This window comes from Theropithecus gelada, chromosome 9 (assembly GCF_003255815.1).
Source record: "Theropithecus gelada isolate Dixy chromosome 9, Tgel_1.0, whole genome shotgun sequence".
NCBI classification, from domain to species: Eukaryota; Metazoa; Chordata; class Mammalia; order Primates; family Cercopithecidae; genus Theropithecus; species Theropithecus gelada.
In genome coordinates, this window is record NC_037677.1 from 69,691,958 (window position 1) to 69,716,979 (window position 25,022).

Here is a 25,022-nt window from a genome sequence, read left to right on the forward strand (position 1 = left end):
CCCGGCCTAGTTTTTGTATTTTTAGTAGAGACGGGGTTTCACCATGTTAGCCAGGATGGTCTCGATCTCCTGACCTCGTGATCCACCCGCCTCGGCCTCCCAAAGTGCTGGGATTACAGGCTTGAGCCACCGCGCCCGGCCTAAAATGTAAAAACTTTCAAAGGAGTGAAAGAAAAAAGATATTTTTCAACTTTTTTCTTCAAATACAAATAATATGAATGTGTATTTGAAGGTATTTTTATGTATATGTATATATTTGTATTTGACTCTGGGTGTGTGTATATATAAACATTTGAATATTTTAATAGACAATTTGGAAGACTAATTTGGCAAAATTCCCAGGAAGCAGAACAAAAAGATAGAATGAACAATTGCCTTCCCTTCCTGGTATAAAGGAGTTGGAAGGTAGGGAAGGAAGGGTCACCAGCAGTATTCATTATGGTGCTCAAGAACACAAAACACTAAAGAAGAAGGGCATGGAGCTTTCTGGAGACATGTTTTCAGTGTGTCCACTGGCAATCAAAGATGTGAGGTGCCTGGGCACTATTGGGTTGTGGGAGGGGTGAAATGGCAGACAGAAGAGTCAGTTGCCAAAGTTGAGTGAGTGATAGCATTGGGCAAATAATAAGTTGATTAAGCAAATGTTGTGCATAATGAGAACTAGGTTTTTCACTGTTGAAGAATGTGTTTACAAACATGGAAAGGGAAAGGGCAGGAAGACTTTGGATTGAAGTTGGAGGCTCTAATAGGAAGTCATGGTTTTTGAATGTACATGTTCTTATACACTTATGTATTTAGAAAAGGTAGTGAATACACCAAATAGTCAGATCTTGGCTTCTAATGGTCATTCTTCACTAAAAGAAACTGAGGCTTCTTAAAGAAATGACTTTTCCAAGTTCCATTTAAGGACAGTAGAAGATGAACCTTAGACATCTTGTGGTGCCAGACCATTATTCTCTTATACAGAGAATAATGAGAATGTATCAAAAAACACAGGAGCTATCTTGAAGTTGCTCCTACTGGCCTAATCTGGGCCAATTTGAGCATGAAAATGATGACAGTAAGTAATTACAACTCAGTGAATAAAATAGAAATCCATAAGTTTGCACCGATATCAATAAGTATATGGATAAATAAATGGCAGAGAAGAGAAAGTTCTTCATTACAGAAGAATAACAGAATGACAACTTATAAGTGTTTCAAAAATAATGAATATATAAATCACTGCTATGTAATCATCATAGTAATAGCTAATTCAGCCATAGGTGTGGGCTGCAAGAAAGGTATCAGAGCAAGGAGGGTCTGGCCACCTGCTTGTACAGCTTATTTTTGCCTGTAGCCTTTCTGATTGCTCAATACTGGATGGACCAGTTCCATCTTACTATGGATTGATCCTAGGTCTACTAAACCTTTTGAAATAGTGAGTCTGACAGAATCCATTTTATAATGGATATTTCTATCACATGGTGTCCCATGGTCAACTCTACCAGTGCCTAGTAGCACTAGAGTCCAACTCTACCAGTGCTTAGTACCATGCCAGGAATTACTATTGAAAATGTAATTTTCCACTACAGACTGTTGACTGGGGCTTGCCATAAACCTCACACAACACCTTTCCTCACCACAGAAACCTCTAATACCATGGGTTCTTCTGTTCTTCTGTGTTATATGGCCCTTCTCACCACTGAACCTACTTCTGGCGAGACTACTATTTGCCTTTGTTCACGTTAATCTGCATTGATGAAATAACATTTTTAAAATGAGGGAAATAATGGCTCTGTTAGATGGTCACTTCACATCTGGAATCATGGATGCAAATCTGGAGACCGACTAAAATTTTAAAAGAAGTTGTATTTTTCTTTTCTGTGGCATCCCTGTCAGATCATAGATGACTGGTACATCTAAAGAGAGGCAGATTTCAGCTATCTGTAAGGAAGTACTAGTAATCATAACTGTTCAGAAAGGAAAAGGACAGCATCTAAAGATAAAGAGCTCCCTGTTCTCAGAAAACCACTTGGATGATTCGAACATCATATGGGGAACTGGACTTCATCAATGCTGTGTAACTAAAGATTCAAATCAGAATACCTGGAGTGCTTTTCTTTCAAATCATGTATTAATAACTGAGACCTGGTGATTCTCATTCTGTAGATCAGGAGGCTGCTCAGGTATTTCTGATGAGCATCCTCTCTACAGAAGCCTGGAGACTTGAAGGTGACCTTGAAGTTTCTTCTAACACTGAGCTCTTGTTTTGCTTTAGTTGTAGTTTTAATTGGATATAGAAAGCCAGTGCTAACGATACAACATTTAAAATAATACAGATTCAAAATAAAGACTCTTGGTTTTCTTATGATGAACATGTAAACTAGACTTAGCGAGAGAAAGTAACTACAAACACAGAAAAATAATTTATCTCCAGTCAATATTCTCATTCCTCTTTTTTCTTCCAAACAATTGATTATTCCCTAATTTTGCATGTGATCAGAGATAGGGAAAAGCAAATAAAAAAGCAGACAGCCATTCAACAGAAATTTCTGGAGCTATTTCAAACGTGGGTAACTATGTTGTATTAGATTATATTATTACTCTACAGAGCTGGAATAATTGGTCTCAGTAGAATTTGCTGGGTTTGTTGAATTCCCTCTGAAAATAGCTTTATTTCTTTATTTCCTGTAAAGGCTAAATAATATTATAAATATAATGTACATCATGTAGTTTAAAATATGCCCAAGAGGAACACATAAGAAAGCTCAGACAAGATTGCAATCTTTAAAAACAAGGAGGAAGCATTTTAATATAATATTTTTTCTTTTACCAACTATAAACATTACAAAATTACAGCCCCATTATGTAAGTTTTAGAAGTGAATAAAATATTACTTTTGACATTCTTCAGAAGATAATGAAATAAAATACATTTTAACCACACTGAATAATAAAGCTGTAAACAAACTGCAGAAATACCTTCTTTCCCACCTGAATAAAACACATATTGGGTCAAAGTCTTGATATTATTCTGAAGTGTCTGAGGACTTCCTAGCAATCTTGATGATGACTGAAGTTCAAAGGTCTGTTAAATAAACCTTAAATGACCATTCACTCTGTTAAAAGTTTATTAGCTAGATTTTGGCATTAGAGAGACTTGAAATAAATGTCTAAGTTCCTATACTTTTTAACTATGTGAACTTGTGTGAACCTATCTCATCTTACTAAGTCAGTCAGCCAGTCAATAAATACTCAATGAGAGTGCTAAGCACTAAGGCTTAATAATTAACAAGATAGACACTACCATGTTCAGAAGACCTCATGGGGTTGAAGCTGGGCAGCAGGGACAGGGGTGGAAGGACTCAGGGACTAAAATAAAAAGAAATGTATGCATCATGGGAAGTTTGATCTTAAATTGAAAACAAATGGAAAACAAAGGATTTTAAGTAGAGAAGAAAGGTAATATAATTTTAATTGCAGACAAATCCTTACTATCATATAACACATATCCCTTCCAAAGACCTTATACCTCATAAAAATATTAAACTCACATGTATCAAAATCATTGAAAAGTTTAACAAATTGAATCTGTAATCGCTAAAATTGAAAAGAATGATGATAGTGTCATCAAAGAGGGGAAGCAGCTGGAACTCTCATACATTCCTGTTGTGAGCATAAAACTATAAAATCACTTTGAAAAACTCACAGTTTCTTGCAAAGGTAAATTACACTTACATGTGATCTAGAAATTCTATTCCCTAGTATTTACCCAAGAGAAAAAATACATGTCCCAAAACAACACTTAGATATAAATGTTCAGAGCCTCTTTTTTCACAACTGCAAAAACTAGAAACTATACTAACGAACATCAACAAAGGAATACATAAATTACCATCTGAAAAAAACTACCAGACACAAGGTACTGCATACTATATGGTTCTACTTATTCAAAAACCGGCAAAACTGGCATATAATCATAGATATCAAAATAGTGGTTGCCCATGGAAGGTGGGGTTTTTCTGGAGCGGGACACAAATACATTTTGAGGTTATGAAAAAGTTGTATCATTTGGTGGTAGGTAAATAAGTGTTTATATTCATCAACGCTTATCTTTTTTTTTTTTTTTTTTTTTTTTTGAGATGGAATCTCACTCTGTCGCCCAGGCTAGAATGCAACGGCGCCATCTCAGCTCACTGCAACCTCCACCTCCTGGGTTCAAGCACTTCTCCCGCCTCGCCTCCCGAGTAGCTGGGACTACAGGTGCCCACCACCACGCCCGGCTAATTTTTGTATTTTTAGTAGAGACGGGGCTTCACCATGTTTGCCAGGCTGGTCTCGAACTCCAGACCTCAAGTGAGCTGCCCGCCTCGGCCTCCCAAAGTGCTGGTGTTACAGGCGTGAGCCACCACGCCTGGCATCTCTTATCATTTAAATCTATGTTTCATGCATATAAATTTTGTTTCAAAAAATAGACTTTGTATCCCTTCACTTAAAGCAGAATTGAGAAAAGACCATTGAATCAAAGTTTATCAGATCACATAATAAATAAATACATGCATAGATACATACATACATACATACATACATACATACATACATACAAGGTTAAGGCACCATTCTATTATAGGAATTTCTTGCCTTAGTTTCCTCATCCTGGGAATCAGAAATTATAATAATAGGATACAGTTATAATAATCAGATCCTGAACACTCAGTCTATATTGTATAAGATTCACAACACATTCCTTACTTTCAGAGAACTATAAAGGTTAAACAGTAAATTCTGACACAAGTCCTCCATTTCACCTTGCAAAGAAAGCTGAGGGACACATTCTCATGGGATCGGAATCCTCTGCTGTGTGTCTATATTGCTTGTCTGTTCAGAACTCCTTGTCAGTTCCAGACTGAACTTCAGTTTTATGCTCCAAGGTGCAGATTGCTGCAAACCCACAGTTACTCATCTTTTCTTATTATCCCTTGAAATGACTACATGAGCTCTTGGAAATGAGGTCAGTAGAATCAATGAAGTTTTATGCCAGTGGTTATATGAATGACTCTCCTCCACTGTATACATGGAAGAGGGGCAGCTGGACAGAAATACAGAGTCTTTGAAAGAAAGATGTTCTTATTGTTTGGAAGAAAAGCTGCCATATCGTCACAAGATAACCTTTACAATGCCGGCAAATGCAGATTGAATATCCCTTATCCAAAATGCTTGGGACCAGAAGTGTCTCGGATTTCAGATTTTTGGGAGAGGTTTTCCTGTATACCTTGTACACATAGACTAAAGGTAATTTTATATGATATTTTAAAACAATTTTGTAAATGAAAGAATGTTTGTGTACGTTGAACCATCAGAAGGCAAAGATTTCACCATCTTAGCCATCATGTGGACAGTCTGTGGTTGTTTGGCATTGCTATTATTCGTGACCCTGAATTTATATGCTACCAATAAGCAATTATTTTCTTACACTTATCCACACATAAGTCCTTAACAGTAAAAGAAACGAACAAACAAAAATGACATACCATTAATGCAGTGAAAAAATAATGTGTTTGGGGTAACTAAGCAACCAGAATATCTGTATCTGCCGGTAAACAACAGTATCAGCAAGCAATGGCAGGATTTCAGTCTCCACCTATGATGCTGTCTTTTGGTTAAAAGTTTACTATATTTTATTCATTACTGCCTTTGGTGGTGTCTGGCCTGCACACATGGCATTTTATTACCCTTTGTGGGTATACTTGCATGGGGGAATCTGGAAATATCCAGAAAAGATAAATTACAGCTAAAGGGGGCTGGGAGAATAATTTTTATCCTGGACTCTTGACTATGTTGTACGCCATTGTTTTGACTGTGTGACCTGTCACAAGAGGTCAGGTGTGGAACTTTCCACTTGTGGCATAATGTCAGTAGCTCAAAATCTTTCAGATTTTTTAGAATTTTGGATTTTGGATTTTTGAATTAGGAATGTTCAGCCTGTATCAGGAGTCATGGTAGCCAAGCTCACCACTGACATTTGCAGTATAGGACAGGAGAACAAATAGAGGCCAATGTACCAAAGGCCTATATATTTAAAAGTCATAAATCAAGTTTTAAAAACTGTTGAATAAAATATTTCTGATCCTTCTATTTGGACAAATATATATTCACAATGACAGAATAAGAATATAGACACATATATATATACACATAGATTCACATATACATGCATAAATCTATGCTTGTTATATGAATAAAAAATGATAGAATATTATTAATTAATTAATGGTAATATGTGTGACTTAGTGTTCTATTGATGGGCCAACCGTATGATTACATATTTATTCCATAAAATGTATATTTTCTTTCAGATCAACAAAACCACTAATGATGCTGTTATAACAGAGATTCTCACATAATTTGTGTTATTGACAATATTAATCTAAAGAATTAAAAAATAAGTGCCTTAAGTCTACAAAATTTGAATATACATTTATAAAACTATATATTTAAATTAAATTAAAATTATTTTGTGATTTGTGTTTTTATATTTCATTTTGTAAAAAATTCAAAACTATTCATTAATATTAAAAGGCAAATTATAAATGATAATCAATGAACATTAAAATTTTAAATAAAAATTATTGAAGAAAATCCAAGTTTGACATTTAATTTTTTGCATATTTAATTAAATCTTATTACATTTTATCATACAAACAAAAGTATACACAAACCTGGCACTGAAATTTCATCTAGTTGCTAAGTAAAGAATCAGTACCACACTTCTTGATTGTCATGTCTTGACTACCTATAAACAAATGTAAATCATATGAATTGCTTAAGTTTGCAAAATGTTTTCCAGGCAACATGGACAACTATTGTAAACATGACTTGGAAAACAAAGAATAGCAATATAATGGGCACTTAGTACTACTGGGAATACTACTTAGTTTTTGTAAAAATGTACTACAGTCTTACTTTCAGAAAGAGTTTCACAAGTTAATTCATTGAATTTTCTTTTAACTAGCATGTATACTATTCAAATCCTTCCAGTGTTACAAAATATTGCCTCTCTCTGACTTCCCGCATAGGCACAAAGAACAGAATAGAGAACCCTTTAACAAGCCTAAGGGAAGTATTGTTAGTAAACTCTGGACATACTTCTGATTCCTCATACCCAGTGTTGTAGGAGTTCAGTGACATTTATATTTTTGAAGTCAAAGCATGGCCTTAATGTAGCATTTTTTAGTCCATAGGTCTATGAAAACACTAATTCCCAGAGGAGTTAGAAGATGCTCTTTGAAACACAAAAGTACTGCAGTTAAATATTAGAAAAAAACTATTTCATAATAGCTTGTTTCTTAGTAATTCATAGCGTGCATTATCAAATTATGAGCTCAGAGGAGCCCTAAAGAAAAGAAACCTGTTTAACTTTGTTTCTCTGAAACATTTGACCACGAAAACTATTTTTCAACAGGAGAGTGCTGACATTGGTGTTTGCTACGGTTTGAATGTATCCTCCCAAAAGTTCACATGTTGAAAAATTAATCCCCTTAATCTGCAGTGTTGGAAGGTGAAGCCTAATTAGAGGTGATTGAGTCATGTTGAGTGGATTAATGCAGTTTTTGTAGGAGCAGCTTAGCTATTGCCAGAAGAACTTGTTATAAAAGTGAGTCCCATCCTTGGTCCTTCACTCTTTCACAAGTGCTCACTTGCCCTTCTGTTCTTCCACCACTGGACAACACAGCATAGAAGTGCTCACAAAATGCTGGTGCGGTGCTTTCAAACTTCCCACTCTCCAGAATTGTAAGAAATAAATTTACTTTATTTGTAAATTACCCAGTCTATAGTATTTAGTTATAGCAACAGAAATTGGTCTAAGACAGTGTTCTTCAAAATCAATGTAGAAAATACTGCTTTAACATTTAAATGTCTAGTACTTTTTTTTTCCCCATATGTCTTTCAACCAGCCTTCCTACCAATGAATTCATTAACACAGGAAGGAATTTACATTTCCTTGTTGCCTAAGTCAGCAATTGCCATGACAGAGCAAACTGACAATTTTAGATCTCTAATAAGTACAATTGCAACCATTAAATAAGGAAATCAATTTTAAGTTTAGAAAATACTAGGTGAAACTTCTCTTTACTGCTGGTTCTGAAAGCATGACAGTCTGGCTGAGAAACTGTCACTTAAAAGAAAGCAGGAGGGGTAACAGCATTGAAGTTTTCACCTGCTTGCCCACAATGTCACCTGATTGAACACTATTCAGTCAAAAGAGAGAGACTCTTGTCTGTTTTTCTTCCTCTGTGACTGCTATTACTTGAAATCAATTGTTTTGCCAGGCATGTTCCATTGAGACTTAGATCACAGGGATCAAAACATCAATCTGTCTCTAAGGAATCAATCTATTTCCACCCATCTGAACATCCATTGTCTAAAAAATAGCAAATAATCAAATTAAAGGGAAACTGCAGTGATTTCTAATTTGGGATACTATCAGCAAGTCCAAGAGATGGACTGTCAGAAATAAATTTACTACCTAACAGTTACAGAAATTGGGAGCTTTGACTTGGAAACCTAAAGAGAACAAGGCAGAAGACAAAGCCTTATGAATCAGCAGCATTTTCTGAGGAAAAGCCATGAGGTGAAGAACAGGAGTGTTACAAAGATTATAAATATTATGCCATTTAATACCTAATTTCCAGGCTGGGCATGGTGACTCACGCCTGTAATCCCGGCATATTGGGAGGCCGAGGCAGGCAGATCACCTGAGGTTAGGAGTTCGAGACCAGCCTGGCCAACATGGCAAAACCCTGTCTCTACTAAAATTACAAACAAATTAGCCGGACATGGTGGTATGTGCCTGTAATCCCAGCTACTTGGGAGACTGAGGCACAAGAATTGCTTCAACACGGGAGGCAGAGGTTGCAGTAAGCTGAGATCATGCCACAGCACTCCAGCCTGAGGAACAGAGTAACACTGCCTTAAAAAAAAAAAAGAAAAAGAAATTTCATTCTGTTTAATGTAAGGAAGGTTGCAAGCAAAAACAAAATGAAAATAAAGAAAGGCGTAGAAGTCTAAGAGGAGTGAATAGAAACTCTACCAATCATTGTGCATGTATATGCATTTGTCAGCCTTCTCTCATACTTGACAGGAGCCCATAGCAGATTTTGATTGGCTTACAATAAGTCAGCCTAAGACTGAAAGAGAAAGTTCATTTATTCCTTGGTCAAGTATTTGCCTTGTTCCTTCTATGTACTCAACTCAAACATTAGAAGATTAATGCCTACCTCGGTGTGAGAAGTGACAAGTGAAAGATGTCTGGAAAGAGTGATATGAAGCAAAGGGAAACTTACTTTCACTCTTACTTTTGACTTTGGCCAGCCTTAAATACATAACTGGTGGATTTAAATACTAAAGGTTTATTTTGAAAGTATCACAAATAAGTGAAATTTAAATATAATAGGAGAGGGTAAGTTACTACAGCTTGATAAGAAAACCAGGAGAGTCGAAAACCTACTCCCCACCCGCTAAACCTGGTGCCCACTTGAAGTGAGTGAGAGGCCTCAATTTTGGTGGCTGGGAACTCAGAGTTAGAACATGAGTCCACTGAAAAGAAGAACAGAGCCAGGATTTTTAAAAAAAAAAAAAAAAAAAAAAAAGACCAAAAGTTAGGCAAGTCGGACCCACTGAGGAATCAAGAGTCAACATCTGTGATTAGAACTAGCTGGAGTAAAGGCCACAAGGACTTGCCGTACTCCAGAGGTTGTACACTGTTTTGCAATGGCCTCACTCACTTGTTTGTTGGGATATAACACTCCCAACATAACTGGAAGATTTTTCTGCTGAGATACAAGTTTCAGATGCTTTTCTGAGCCACTCCCCACCTCCCTACAGTGTGCCTTCTGCCTTCCAGCTATAGGGACCTAGGAAACTCTTCGCTGTGTTTTATACACAAGAACTTTTATATAGACAATAAACTCTAGAGAACGGGCAAAGAAATGGGCTGCACTTTTCCCTAAGAAAAGTTCCCAAGATTTGGGTGAAAATATAGCCTAGAGTAGATAATTAAAGATATAAATGGAAGGAGTGCAGGAGTGGAGAGGGGAGGGTGAAGGTTAGGAAGTGGGGGAGAAATGACTTCCTTTTTGATTTATGACTTTAAAAGAGACAAATTTTTAATTTCATTGATTTTTTTTTCTAGGTGGTAGGAAGAATTATTCTTTAGTTTGTTTATATCTAATTTTGAGTTTACTGCATCATAGTCTTAAAACTATTTTTTACTATTTTTACTATTCCTTAATTTTGAGATTCATTAAGATGTATTTAATGTATTTTAATAACATTTTTATGAAAGTTATTTGTGTACATGAAAACAGATGGAAGAGATATTTTTGTTACTAGGCTAAAACTTTCTTTACACAAGTATATAATCATGTACCACATAACATTGCAGTCAACTTTTCAGTCGGTAACAGACCACATATACAATAGTGGTCTCATGATTTTATAATACTGCATTTTTACTTCACCTTTTATGTTTTTAGATATGTTTAGATACATAAATACTCACCACTGTGTTAAAATTGCCTTAAGTATTCAATATAGTAACATGATATATAGGTTTGTAGACTAGCTGCAATAGGCTATCTCAGATAGCCTAGGTGTGTAGTAGCCTGTACTATGTGGGTTTGTGTAACATTTGTAATAACTGCCAAATTTTTGTGAATTGCACTTTTTATTATTATGACATTTCCTTCTTCATCTCATTTTATGTTTTTGTACTGAAACCAATCTTGTCTGATATGAAAATTTGTATCTGTATTCAAGTTATTTGTATTTGTCTTGTTTTGGTCACTCTTTTTAACTTTTCTGAGTCAAAAGAAGCAATTTTTGAGCCAGTTTATTAATGAGTATCTCTTATATACATACTCTATTTGGGTTTTTTTTTTTTGGTACAATCAGAAATTTTCTTTTAATTGGTGAAAAAAGTTATTTAAATTGTTTGATAAGACAGACATATTGGCCTTAATGCTGTCATATTTTCTAGTTTAATGGCTTTATGTTTAGTATTTGTTTCTTTACTTTGGTTTGCATTTCTTCTGCTAACTGTAAAGCTTGCATTTTTTCATTATAGTATTTAGATTTATATGTATATATTTACACAATGCTCTAAATTATCTATTTTGTACCTATTAACTCTGTTATTAGTAGTAAAGAAATTAATATGTGCCTTCAGCTCCTTAGCCCCTTATCCTCTCTCATTGTCTTCCATCAAACACTTGGGTTTGTAGTACTTTTTTTTTTTTTTGAGACAGAGTCTCACTCCATTACCCAGGCTGGAGTACAGTGATGTGATCTAATCTCACTGCAACCTCTGCCTCCTGAATTCAAGTGATTCTCGTGTCTCAGCTTTCCAAGTAGCTGAGATTGCAGGCGCACCACCACGCCCAGCCAATGTTTTGTATTTTCAGTAGAGATGGTGTTTCACCATGTTGGCCAGGCTGATCTTGAACTCCTGACCTCTAGTGATCCTCCTGCCTTGACCTCCCAAAGTGCTGAGATTACAGGCGTGACCCACTGTGCCCAGCCCATTGTACTATTTTGATATTTATTTTGATTTTTATTACTAAATGTCCTCATATCTCTATTATTTGATGGAGTTTTAAATTATTTCTTCTGATCCCTGGCTATAATAGATATGAACATCCATAACCTTACTTACCCTCCCTTCTTTTATTCTTTCCTCTCCAAACATTGTCTGAGTTTATAATGATACTATTTTTATTATCTGTACCTTAAATAGGCTTATAGCACCATTATTTAACTTATCATCTTTTTAATCTGGGGCATAGGGAATATGGAAAATCAGTATATTTTAACTACTTGCTATTGTCTCTTCCCTTTCCTCTCCAAACTTGTATTACTTATATCATTTCACATGCTGTGACTTATAATCCATGATAGAAATTTATGTTTTAAATTTATTGGAACCATTATTTTCTCTTTTTTAATTTTTTGTTTTTACTTGTCTGTAATTTTTACATTAAAGTATTAGCTGAATATGGTTTGTTCTCTATACCTTCTTCAAGAATTGCTCATAGACCCATCATATCCTGAGTTTTACACATTAAATAATGTAAGTGACTTTACCCTTGAACAACAAACAGTTTTGCTGAGGCGTAAAATTCATAGATTAGACTTCCTTTTGTGAGGGCTTCACAGATTTTGCTTCACTTTTAACCATTCTTATCAATGCTTCTTTGGATTTAGGGTGCCCTTTAAATCTGTATAATTGAGTATTTATTTCTAGAAAGGTTTCCTGTATCGGGGGAACCAGCCCCCAATATTTCAATGTAAGTCCTTTCTATTTTCCTTAAGTATTGGCCGGTCTGAGAAATAAAGATAAAGAGTACAGAGAGAGAAATTTTGCAGCTGGGCCTCCAGGAGTGTCATCACATATTGGTAGGATGGTGATGATGACCCCGAGCCGCAAAACCAGCAAGTTTTTATTAGGGATTTTAAAAGGGGAGGGGTGTACAAACAGGGAGTAAGTCACAAAGATCACTTGCTTCAAAGGGCAATAAAGATCACAAGGCATGACAAAATGAGAATTACTGATGAGGGTCTATGTCCTGCTGTGCACGCATTGTCTTGATAAACATCTTAACAGGAAACAGGGTTGGAGAGCAGAGAACCAGTCTGACTAGAATTTACCAGGCTGGAATTTCCCAATCCTAGTAAGCCTGAGGGTACTGCCGGAGACCAAGGTGTATTTCAGTCCTTATCTCAACCACATAAGACAGACACTCCCAGAGTGACCGTCTATAGACCTACCCCCAGGAATGCATTCCTTCCCCAGGGTTGTTCCTTACTGGGAAAAGAATTCAGCAGTATTTCTCCTACTTGCACATCCGTCTATAAGCTTTCTGCAAGAAGAAAAATATGGCTCTATTCTGCCTGACTCCGCAGGCAGTCAGTCAGACCTTATGATTATCTTCCCTTGTTCCCTGAAAATCACTGTTATTCTGTTCTTTTTCAGGGTGCACTGATTTCATAGCATTCAAACACACATGTTTTAAAATCCATTTGTACAATAGTGGTCCTGAGGTGACGTACATTTTCAGTTTACAAAGATAATGTGATTAAGAGATTAAAATAAAGACAGGCATAATAAATTATAAGAGTATTGATTGGAGAAGTGATAAATGTCCATTAAATCTTCACAATTTATATTCAGATGGCAGTAACGACAGGTGCAAGAAATTATAAAAGTATTAATTTGGGGAACTGATAAATGTCCATGAAATCTTCACAATTTATGTTCTTCTGCCTCAGCTCCAGCCAGTTCCTCCATTCAGGGTTCCTGACTTCCCACAACATTCTTGCCTTATATCTATAAATATTTTTTTCTTCCATTATATCACTTTTCTACTTTTGAACCCCTAACTTTTGGTACTTGGATATCCTTTGCCTAATTTTATCTTTATCTATTTTTTTGTACTTTTAACTTATTTTTTGGTTTCTGTCTCCATTTCTTAGTCTACTCTAAGTAGTTTCCATTCACTCTTGTACACTTTCCAATTTTGCCTTCATTTCTGATTTTTTACTACTTTCATAAGCAATACCAAATCATATTTCATCTCTTTTTCTCATCTTGCTATCTTAACCCAAAGTTTTGTATATATTTTTTAGCTTTTGCTATAAAATGGTGATTGCTACATAACTTTTTAAATTCATAACAAAATATTTAGTCATAATTTTTATGTGCTCTATGGAATGATTTTTCCTGTGTTGTTATTCTGCCATTTGCTTTTCCTGTGATTTCTTTCTTCTTCTGTATCTTTTATGTATTTTGTATTGGCAGCTTTTTTCATATTCATCATCACTGAAAGGAATGAATTTTTCTTAGATCATATTTGCTCTCTGTTCATGTGGTAGAGATGCCAAGATTATGTTTCAAGATAGCAGAAATTTTCTTTATGGCTCAGTGCCTATGAGCCCTTTTAAGCTCTTTATTTTCCATTAAGAATGGCAGCTTCAGAGCTTCTCACAGTGCAATGTCTTTCCGACACCTGCTTTATTGACAGATAACTTCCACTACCGTATCTTTGTAATTGAGCCCCATGGCCTCTACTTTTGGAACACAAACGTGGTCTACTAATCCATGCAACCAAACTCACAGTTGCCAACTGGGTTACTGCTTTAGAGGGTGACTGCAACTAACTTTGGACAAGTCCACGCTATTGATTTCTTAGAAATCTGACTCCCCTCTCAACTTCCTCTTCAATTTCTATTTTCCTTGCTTTTGATAACTCATCTACTTATTTTGTAATTTTGGGTTTCAGGGATTTTTTTCTAGTTTAATTGAAGTTGGACTGTATATTTCTGTTTTTTGCCGGGGTTTTTCCCCCCTTTGTTTGATTTACAAAAGGAAAAAAAGGAAATGCTGTCTTTATTTTCCACCTGAATAGCCCAGAAGAGGAATGAAGAATTAATGAAAATATAGACTAAGGGGACTTTACTGTGGCTACTTAAATAAAATTAATAATAACAAGGTGAATTTATTATTATAGCTAATATTCATTAAACATTTATAATATGCCAAGAACCATCCTAAGCACTTCACACCTATCAGATTATTTCATCCTAACATCAAATCTATGAAACAGTTGCCTTTTTTTTTTTTTTTTTTCATGCAGGGATCTCACTCTGTCACCCAGACTAGAATTCAGTGGTACAATCTTGGCTTACTGCAACTTCCACATTTCAGGCTCAAGAGATCCTCCCACCCCAGCCTCTGGGATAGCTGGGACCACAGGCACATGCCACCATGCCCTGCTGATTTTTTGTATTTTTGGTAGAGACGAGGTTTCACCATGTTGCCCAGGCTGGTCTCGAACTCCTGCACTCAAGCAATCCACCCACCTAGGCCTCCCAAAGTGCTGTGATTACAGGCGTGAGTCACTGTGCCTGGTCAGTTGCCATTATGAGCACCATTTTACAGATAAGAAAAAAGAGGCTTCAAGAGTAATTTACAAAAAAGTCACACAGCTAAGAAGTGACAAATTCAGAATACATATTCAATAATCAGACTTCAGAGTCTTCGCTTTTGACCATCATGCCATTTTGCTTCCCAATACCTGATGAGGTAAAATTGCTTTTTAGAGATTCTTTGAATTTTGCTGGGATATAGGGAGCATGTAATCATGCCCTAATCAGAAACTATCTGAATGCACTCTGAAGGTGGGGTGGAAAGGAAATCACTGGCTCTAATAGGAAAATTCTGCATGTGTTCCATGGAAAGAGATATATAGGTTTGCATAACTAAAATTCTATGTACTGTAATATTAGTGGGAAGAGAAGGAGCTCATAGTTTTGTTCCTTTGAGGACAACTATATTCCAATATGATTAAATAAAGACAGATAACCAATAAATCGAAATAATTGATTTACTGATTGATTTTTTTTTAACCAGAGAAGGTGCTCATGATGGGTTAATAGCCACATACATTAAGCTTTGTAAAGTCACTAATAATTTCTATTCTCACCATGTTACCGATATAACTAAGCAAATGCAACACTTACAATATTAGGATATCAAATATTAGTCAAATGATCAACTTTCTTGACTCTCTTGAACAACTTTATTCTAGTCAAAATTTCTCCTACAGAAAATAAATATATTTCAATAAGTCAAATCTGCATTCCAATATTGGTCCACCAACTCATACAAAAATCTGTTCTCTAAAACCTGTCTACTAATACCATGAGTATTGTGCTTTGCACCAAAAGACGACCTCTTATTTTATGTTAATACATATTCTTCAAAAAGACAAGTGAAGAAAAATAGGTCTATTTTTATGTTGTGCATGAGGAATTAGGTGGTTAATTTTCAAGCACTGTCTCAACAAATCCCAATTGAATTAGCCAGTATTAGCATATGAAAGCGATCGAGAGACACTGCAAAAACACAATGTAAAATGAATACAAATGATATGGTTCCAGATCTGATCAAATAAAGTGGAGGATTGAATTAACGAGTGAACAAAATTAAGTAGAAATGGCAGTATTTCACAGCTAGTCAGCTGTGTCTATGAAACATAGTACTGAAAGTTAGATGACTATTCTGAACCTTTTATTTTACTCTCCAGAGGTATCTCCAAAATTGTGTGTACTAATTGGACTTAATATCCTTCATTATTTGGTGTGTAAAGTTGTATTTATTTCTCTAAAAGATACTCAAAGCAACAAAATGATAAATATCTACTGAACATTTACTGTATTCTACGTCATCCACTGTTCTATAGTCTCCATAAACATCAATTAATTTATTTATATTTATTTAAATTGGGTATGGGAGGGAGGAAAGAGCAAATGAGATAGACCAAATTTTTCACAAGGTTCCTAAACTTTTAACATGTCTGTAATTGAGACAAACAGGTGGGAGGGGGTCCCTGGAAAAACTCCAACTAGCCTGCGCACTGGGGTGGAACGTCAGGAAGTTCACTCTCTTTGCAGGAGGGAGGAACATGGCCCCTCCTCTTCTTGTGTGGAACCTGGGATTCAAATGGCCAGTAGTGATGCACTCTAGCAGGCACTCTGGCCTAGCAAGAGTACCTGTTTTCCCCTTCTCTTCCTTTTTCATCCAATAAAACTTTGTCTTACCCACCATTCAAATTGTCTGTGAATCTGAATTTGCATGGCTGTGGGACAAAGAACTCCGTCTTTAGCTGAACTAAGGAAAAGTCCTGCAACATAATCTTACCGTTGGCATAAGTATGAGGTAGCATAATAGGAGTAGCTTTGAAATCAGACATTCTTGAATTTCACTTGTGAACCATTCACTTGACACCTAGGCTACTAAATCTGTCTTGTTCTGCTCATCTTTATACCGGAATTTTAAAGGTTTTTCTCAAAAACTCATTTTAAGAAACAGAAATAATATAAACTTTGTGGCCTGCTGTTGTGATATAACAGGGGCTTATTATTATTATTTTCAGAGTAACAGTGGTTGTTTCCTGGGATACTGGTGTTTCTACTTAATGGATTAATTCTCCTTACACATCCTAATGCCACTATTTCAGAATAAAAACTGAAATAGTATCTTTGATAAGAAGACTGATAGTAGAAATAAGGGGAATCTTTAAGTAGAATTTTTAATGATTGAAATCTGCTCTGAGTAATAAGAATAGTTTTTCTTCTGAGGACACCCCAAAATAATGCCCATTATTTTATTAAACTAAAAAGAGTTTCCAAGTGGAGTGATACTGTGGTAAATGCTGTAAATGCTGTGGGTGTAAGAAACAAAACTCAGGGGGCCATATAATACTCTGTGGATGGAAAATACTTGCTTCTTAGAGAGCATTACTTACTTCACATAAAAGCATCCTCTGAGGTGGTTAAAATTTCTTTTTGATGGTTAAAATTTCTTTTTGAATCTTCCTTAGGAATAAATAGAGTCAAACACAGAAAGATTGCTTAAAAGTCCAAGTCTTTCCAATGTCTTATAAGCAGTGGTAATTGAAGTGTTTGCATTTTTCCTTTACTCAATGTACAAGTTATTCATCTCCACCAGAAAGTGAGTGTATATGGTGCTACCTTAGGCTGTTCCACTGCAGTAGAGTCAGTGAAATAACCTTCTGCAATTATTACAGTATTTATAATCCATTCTAGAGTGCAAATCAACTAAGAAAAAAGGCAAGTCAGAGTCCTAACATCTTGCAATAGTAGAAATGTAAGCATAGAAGATCTGAATAGATTAATTTTTCCTTGCAGTTCATCTCAAATATTTCAACTTTGTTAACTCCAGGCTGAAAGTCTTGAGAGGATAGCTATGTGATTGCAGTGTTGTCTTGTATAAGTTCATCTGGCTCCTGTATTACAATGGATGGCCTAAAGTTGAAGATCAGCATTTCTATACACATTAGCCTTCAACTGACTGATGACGTTCTGTTGATAGATTTTTGGTTTCCACTCAGCCCAGACCTCCCTCCAAGAAATTGGGAAAGGAAACTACAGCAATGAGGTGCTCTTGGTCGTTCTTGCTTACACATTCTCCACACTTATCTTGACAATATCCAATGCTTCACTTTTATTATCCAACCTTTCAGAAAAAACTAATTGCTTCTGGCTCTTGCTTTATTCTTGATAGTCATTTCTTAGAGGTAGTTGGAGACAGCCAATCTATACACAATTGGCCTCTTGCAGTCAGACCGACTGAGCTTTTTAGAAGTGAAGTTTAAGGCTGAGTCCACCCAAGGGCCTCCCAGAGTGGAGTCTATCAGGGAGAGTATAGTAATTCAAGTCATGTTTCCTTCTAACAATGACAGATTTCTCTGCGAGGTTAAATATGAACACATGCAGAAATGGATCATTTCATGTAGGGATTAATAGAATAGAGTCATGTGCTCATAAATACCCCCATCTCTTTTGAATGACTACTTTTATGGAACGTTATTGCTCACGATAATGAACAATATAACCTTTCAACTTTGCAAATTCAAATAGCCAATGAGTTGATTCAGGAAGAATAAAAGCAGAACAATAAAGCCAATAGCTAACCTTATAGTCAGTTACTCTGATCAGGCACATCTGATATATGATTCTGTGAAGAAATTTTTTTCACTCTTTTATTTTTTGAATTAATGTCCTATAATGCATTCTAATAGATGGCTACCAAGTAAGTTTGTAAGATTATTTCATTTTAGGCATTGTTACTGAATGCTTGAGATAATTATTTGAGTGTTACTATCCTGAATCTTTTTGGCATTACAACTTCCTAGTTTTTAATTAATGTCGACTCACTTTCACCTGGTGTGGAAACCAGACACATCTTAAGCATCTCAGTCCAGAAAAGGTCTTCCTAAGATTATCACCCTCAGGCTCCTGCTGTTGCTATTCTGTACCCCTCAATGATTCAAGGAAAAATTCTTCCTGGTCATGGCTGATTGTCAGAAAAATGGAAAGGATAATGGGTTATTGAAAACTATGAGCCATTTGGCACCTGAAAATCTAGTCTTCACAAAGCCTCTACATTCCTAGACTACTAAACCTCCCTTGGCCTCAGTTTTCTCATCGGTAAAATGAGAAAGACTAGAGTTAAGTCATCTTTAAGGTCCCTTACAGTCCGGATATTCTTTCATTTTATAATCCTATGATTCTTTCGTTTTACTACTTCTTCAGTGAGTTCTAATGCATTTTCTCACCCATGCAGAGCTATACATAATTTATTATTTCAACTAAAAGTAAGATGTCAGGAGACATCTCAGGATATCAGAAGAGTCTCTCCTTCAAGATCCAAATTCATTTTTTTCTGGTCTGTAATGCTGTCACTTCCACTAACAACCTAGTCAAACTCCTGAGAGTTACAAATTTTCAACATCTATTTATGCCATCTACATTGATGACCTTCTAGCTTTTGGATTTTCTAACTTCTTTAAACCAGCACAAACCATGCCTTCCTTCACCCCCTATCTGGAATTCTTAACTGTTAAATAGTCAGCATTCCTCTGATGACTGTTGGCCCTTGCTGACCACCCATCTACCAGTCCCACTATGCTGCAATTGACTTTGACTCCATACTAAAATGCTAGTGATGACAAATTGAGAAGTTTATGTTTCTCAGTTATTTTTCAGATACTTAATGAATGCAGTCCATAGTCAATAAATTGTGAAATCTTCTAAAGAAGTCAAAGAATGATGAAGACAAAAGTCACTGCACCCAAAGAAACGTTGAGTGTAAAAAGACAAAAAGGAGTTTGAACAATACAGTAAGGAGAACAAAGAATATACACTGAATACGGAGCAAGAGATGTCATTGTAAAAATTCTTCATAAACATTGAAGCTAATGTTAGCATTTCCTTCTAAACAAGCAGCATTCATTTCTTTTATTTTATTTTTGTCTATTTTCTACTATTTACTTGAATGGGTGTTATATGCACATGACAGCATGATACAAAATGCAAAATGTAGAAAAGGTAAACTGAAAAACAAAAATTTCCTATATCTGCCTACATTTCCCACCTGTGAATGTCCCCATGCGACATTCTCTTAGCTCCCTTTCAAAAATGCAACCACAATTTCTTAGTAACATGACTTTAAAATTTAGTTCCAATTATATGATGAGTGATAAATCATCCTCCTGATTCCAAAGGCCAGCGTTGCATGATAAACTGAAAATGCTAGCTAACATTTTAATTCTTAAAGCTACATGCTTTTCTGAGTCTAAAAAGAGTTCCTGCTTTTCCAACTCCATGAATGCATGTACATTTTGAATTATCATCTACTTAAGCAAACAATCTATTGGCTATCAGAATTCCCTTCCTTTCCATGCTGTCTCCACTAGCCATGTGCTGACCTATACTGTCACTATCTCAGATTGCATTTACTCTGTCACCACAAATTTAATTTCAGGCTAACATTTAACTTTTGCAAAAGCCAAATCGATGCAATTTGTTGGATAAGAAACATTTATCTGTATTTATTGTACGACGGGTATAAATCTCAACAAAACTAAGATTTATTTATTCTTGTTAACCTAATGTATTCTACTGTAGCTGCTCTGAAAACGGTGAATTAAAATTGATACCCACTCTGGCCCAGAATCATCTGATAAATGAAGACCCTACATTATCAGTAATATTGTTTTTCTCATAAGATTTATTGATCACTAAGTGAAAGAGAACAGGGGGAGTGTTTGCAAAAATTACTACTAAACCAGGTGTACAAAATGAAAATCTAAGTTTTTTGTGGACAATTCTGCTTAGTTTTGATATATAATTGTTATTCATTACTATGTTTTTTAAAAGACATAAAATGGTTTTTCTCATATATGTCTTAGCAATGCCTAAAGCATATCTTTAGCTAGTTTAACAGATCTGGCAGTAAGTTAGAAAAAAGCAGGACACTAATACTTATAACACCACAGTCCAAAGGTCTCTGAAAAATAAAAGAGTCCATATTAAATATTTTCCTCAACAAATTTTATTTTTAAATTAATTTAACCTGTCAGTTATCAAAAAAAATTTTTTACAGTTACTTACCTATTTTTATGTAAAATGAGTATTTGCATATTACAGTTGTGTTTTATTTGAGAAATTTTAAAGGGGAATTATTATCATTACATTTTGAAAATTATTCTCCAAAATGAAGACATTTTTACTAAGCCACATGTCTTGAGGATGTAGAAAGAAAAGTTTGTGATTTACTTGCTCTACCATGATGTGTATAGGAGATGAGTGTCTATTTGAAAGCCTATTTGAATATATTTATACTTCAAACATATATTTTTGCTCATGTAACAAGAGATCTGCCTGTTGATGGTCCAGGGGTTGAGCTCTGGTTTCACAATACGGTTAGTGTCCCAGGCGATCTGCTTTCCGCTTTCCCATAATTAGCAGAGTCTTCTGTCCTCATGCTGCCACCTCACTGTAACCATAGCTGTACCATTTCCAGCAAGAAGAAAGGGGCAGAAGGAAGGGATAGTACTGTAATTGTATTAGGAGAAAAAAATCCTTTCTCAGAAAATTCAAGCAGGTGTTTGATCATATCTCAAAGGTCAAATGGCCAGCCCTATTTGTACGAAACCTCTAGGAAAACAATGCATTTTACAAGAAACATTGCTGCCCCAAACAAAATATGGGCTTTGTCATGCAGACAAAAGGAAAATGGCTACTGGGTTTGCACTTGTGGTATTGGCCACTCTCTATCACCGCCACAGGGCTGGGATATGAGAGAAGCACATGTCAGCATTTATGGAACTGAATGAAAGTCCTGAAGGAAGATTCCCAAGGCCATGCTTGCACTGAGGACGGATGATCAGAGGATAACTTCAGGCCATTGATGACCCAGTGACAAGGTAAGCTTACTAAGAAACACATTCTATAGCTTCACCTGTTTTCATGAGTCAGAAAATGAGGAATCTGTGGAGTGGGCAAACCAAGTTGGGATGTGAAATACCCAGTAGCACGAACAAGGAGTAACTCCAAAAAGCAATGAGTAGAAGTGACAGCTCAAAGAAAAGAATCTGTGTTAAAGTATAAACATCTTCATGGTTCCTGCCTTCCCTCTAATAGCAGCAGGCTCTCCTCAGAATCAGAATTGGTGCAGCCACATTTCCTGAAAGATAATGCAGAAGGGACGCTTTGCAGAAGGGATGTTTTGCTTAGCATCTCCCCAAATCCTGACAGCTTACTTTCCCCAGCTCTCTCTGGTTATAGTTTAGCTTTAAGACACGGCTTCCTACAGCCTGCTCTCCATTCTGTGCTCGAATCTACCATCTTCCTACAGTGGCTCCAGTTATCCTCTGCTCCTGTTTCTCAGCACTTTTTATGCTGTGCCGCTATGGTAGTCATACAAACAATGTCAGTCTGTTTGGACAGTTCCTTTGTAACAATGAAAGCATGGTATAAACAACTGAGTTGGTTAAAAATGGACTGGGTTGAGAATCCTAATCCTGGGACCCTCACAGTCATACATGCTTGAGCTGATAAGGACTTCTCACCTCATTACATCTCCTGCTACTGTCTTGCTAGAGATCTACTTAAGTATGTAATGCATTGTGATTTAAGACATAATTTCCTAAATTATCTCTTATCTCGGATAAGGTACTGCCTACATACTTTGCCTAAAATTTCATCTAGATCTGGATTTTGCGTATTTGCTCATTTTTTGATATTTTCTTTTTTTAAAAGAGGAAACAATACATTGTCATTGTTAAATTGGATCCTTCTTGGACCCCTTCTATGTTCTGGTCATATGAAAATACTTCTCATTCTCTATGTGCACCATTATTATTATTATTATTATTATTTATTTTTTATTTTATTTTATTTTTTTTTTGAGACGGAGTCTCGCCCTGTCGCCCAGGCTGGAGTTCAGTGGCGCGATCACTGCAAGCTCCGCGTCCTGGGTTCACGCCATTCTCCTGACTCAGCCTCCCGAGTAGCTGGGACTGCAGGCGACCGTCATCATGCCCGGCTAATTTTTTGTATTTTTAGTAGAGACGGGGTTTCACCATGTTAGCCAAGATGGTCTTGATCTCCTGATAGATCTCCTGACCTGGTGATCCGCCCGCCTCAGCCTCCCAAAGTGCTGGAATTACAGGCGTGAGCCACCGCACCCGGCCTATGTACACCATTATTATTTTACACAAATGACCTTTGCTAATGCTCTTTCCTATGCTTCTGATGTCATCAATTGGCTTAATAAGTCTTCAGCTAGCTAATACATACCATTTATTTTCTACTTATAATAATGAGATTCAAATAGTTATATGGCTCTGACTAGAAGTTGAAGAGCCTCTGAAAGCGTAAAATTTTTACATTTTTAGTTTTTAAGGAAGAAAATAACTTTTGCAGAAAGTTTTTGGAACTTACTTATATTTAGGGAGAAAGGACATTGAGACCATTTTATTACCATAGAATTTTCCTGGGGTAGCTTTTTTGACCATTTACCATGACCTCACTATGTGATAGCAAAAAGCAATGCCATTGAGCCTGGGCTCCCAACAATCTGCATAATCTCTGAAGTTGATGAGACAATGACTATGTTTTCAATCAAATATTATATAAAAATATATATTAATATAAGACAACTATTTACAAATACATATTTACATATATATGTAAAGCTTAACTCACAAAAATTCACCTTAATCTTTAATACAACCTATTTTTCTGGAGACAACGTAATACCTTTCCAGATCTAAAGGATAATAAAGAGAGAAAAATTCACTGGGAAACACAAGTCTTTAAAAATATAGTTTTTTTTTCTATCTTTACTATTATCAATCAATTTGTCTATCAAACAAATGCAGAGATACCATAGTCTTTAAAATTCTGTGTTTCTCTGACCTTTCAAAAAAGTTTATAATTTCGTTCATTCAAGCTTATGTTTCTAAGTAGTGAAATGTCTCCAAAAGAAAAAAAAAGGGTAAAAAAAACTTGGTTATGATATTTTGTTATTCAAACCATCCTCCATTTCACCTTAAGTTCTTACCCAAACCAGAAATGTAAACAAAATAAATTTTTTTTGGTGAGAAGTAAATAAGCCAGAATAAATAAGATTTCTGAGTCAGAACTAAATTCAATAATTCAAAAAATATTTTGGTCACTGTGTATATGTCAGCTACTGTATTAAGTATTAGGAACACAAGGATAAATAAAGTATTGGCCAATGTCTCAAGGTTCTTACCATTTTTCTCTTCTTTTCTCTTCTCCTTTTCTCTCATTCTTCCACAGGTAAGACTACTTCTTAGGACTAGGACATCAAAACCAGCCTTAGGGTTTATTATTCCTTGAATATACCTCACTAAGGATAGACCTATACTTCACCTTCTAAAAAACATTGGAATTCATGAACTTAAGAATAGTTTTAATGGATAAAAATGTTTGGTAAATTTGGTAAATGTTTCACATAAGTTGCATGCTTACAGAATAAGAATATGAATTGTTATAATTATTAAAATTTTAAAATGGCAGTTTGACACTTAAAATATGTGTATTCAAGGACACTTGTAATAAAGCCTTAAAAGGTAACAAGTGAATATATGACAATACCTTTACAAGAAAAATTTGACATTGATGTTAATCAGCAAAGTCAATTATTTACAGTGACACAACTGCAAACTAAGGGAAACAGTGTAGACACATATTAAACTCCTGAAAATTGTCAAAGACATGATTTTTAAAATTTGACTGTAAACATAACAAATTGTTTCATACTAAAGAAACCAGGCTCTGGTATTTGTCCTTCTTTAGATTACCAAAAAGTGAGGCAGGCATAAAGATCTTAATATAATTAAGATTTTTTATGCCAAAATATTTAAGTTGGACTAAAATGACACTGCGTAATAAACAAAGGGCATAATTCACCTGAATACATAACTGGCATGAATAGCTAATATAAATTAGCTAGCTAAAGACTATTAAGCTAGCTGAAGATATCAAAAGCATAGGAAAGAGCATTAGCAAAGGTCATTTGGTTAAAGCAAATGGTGCCCATGGAGAATAAGAAGTATTTTAATACGATTGGATTGAGAAAGGATCCAC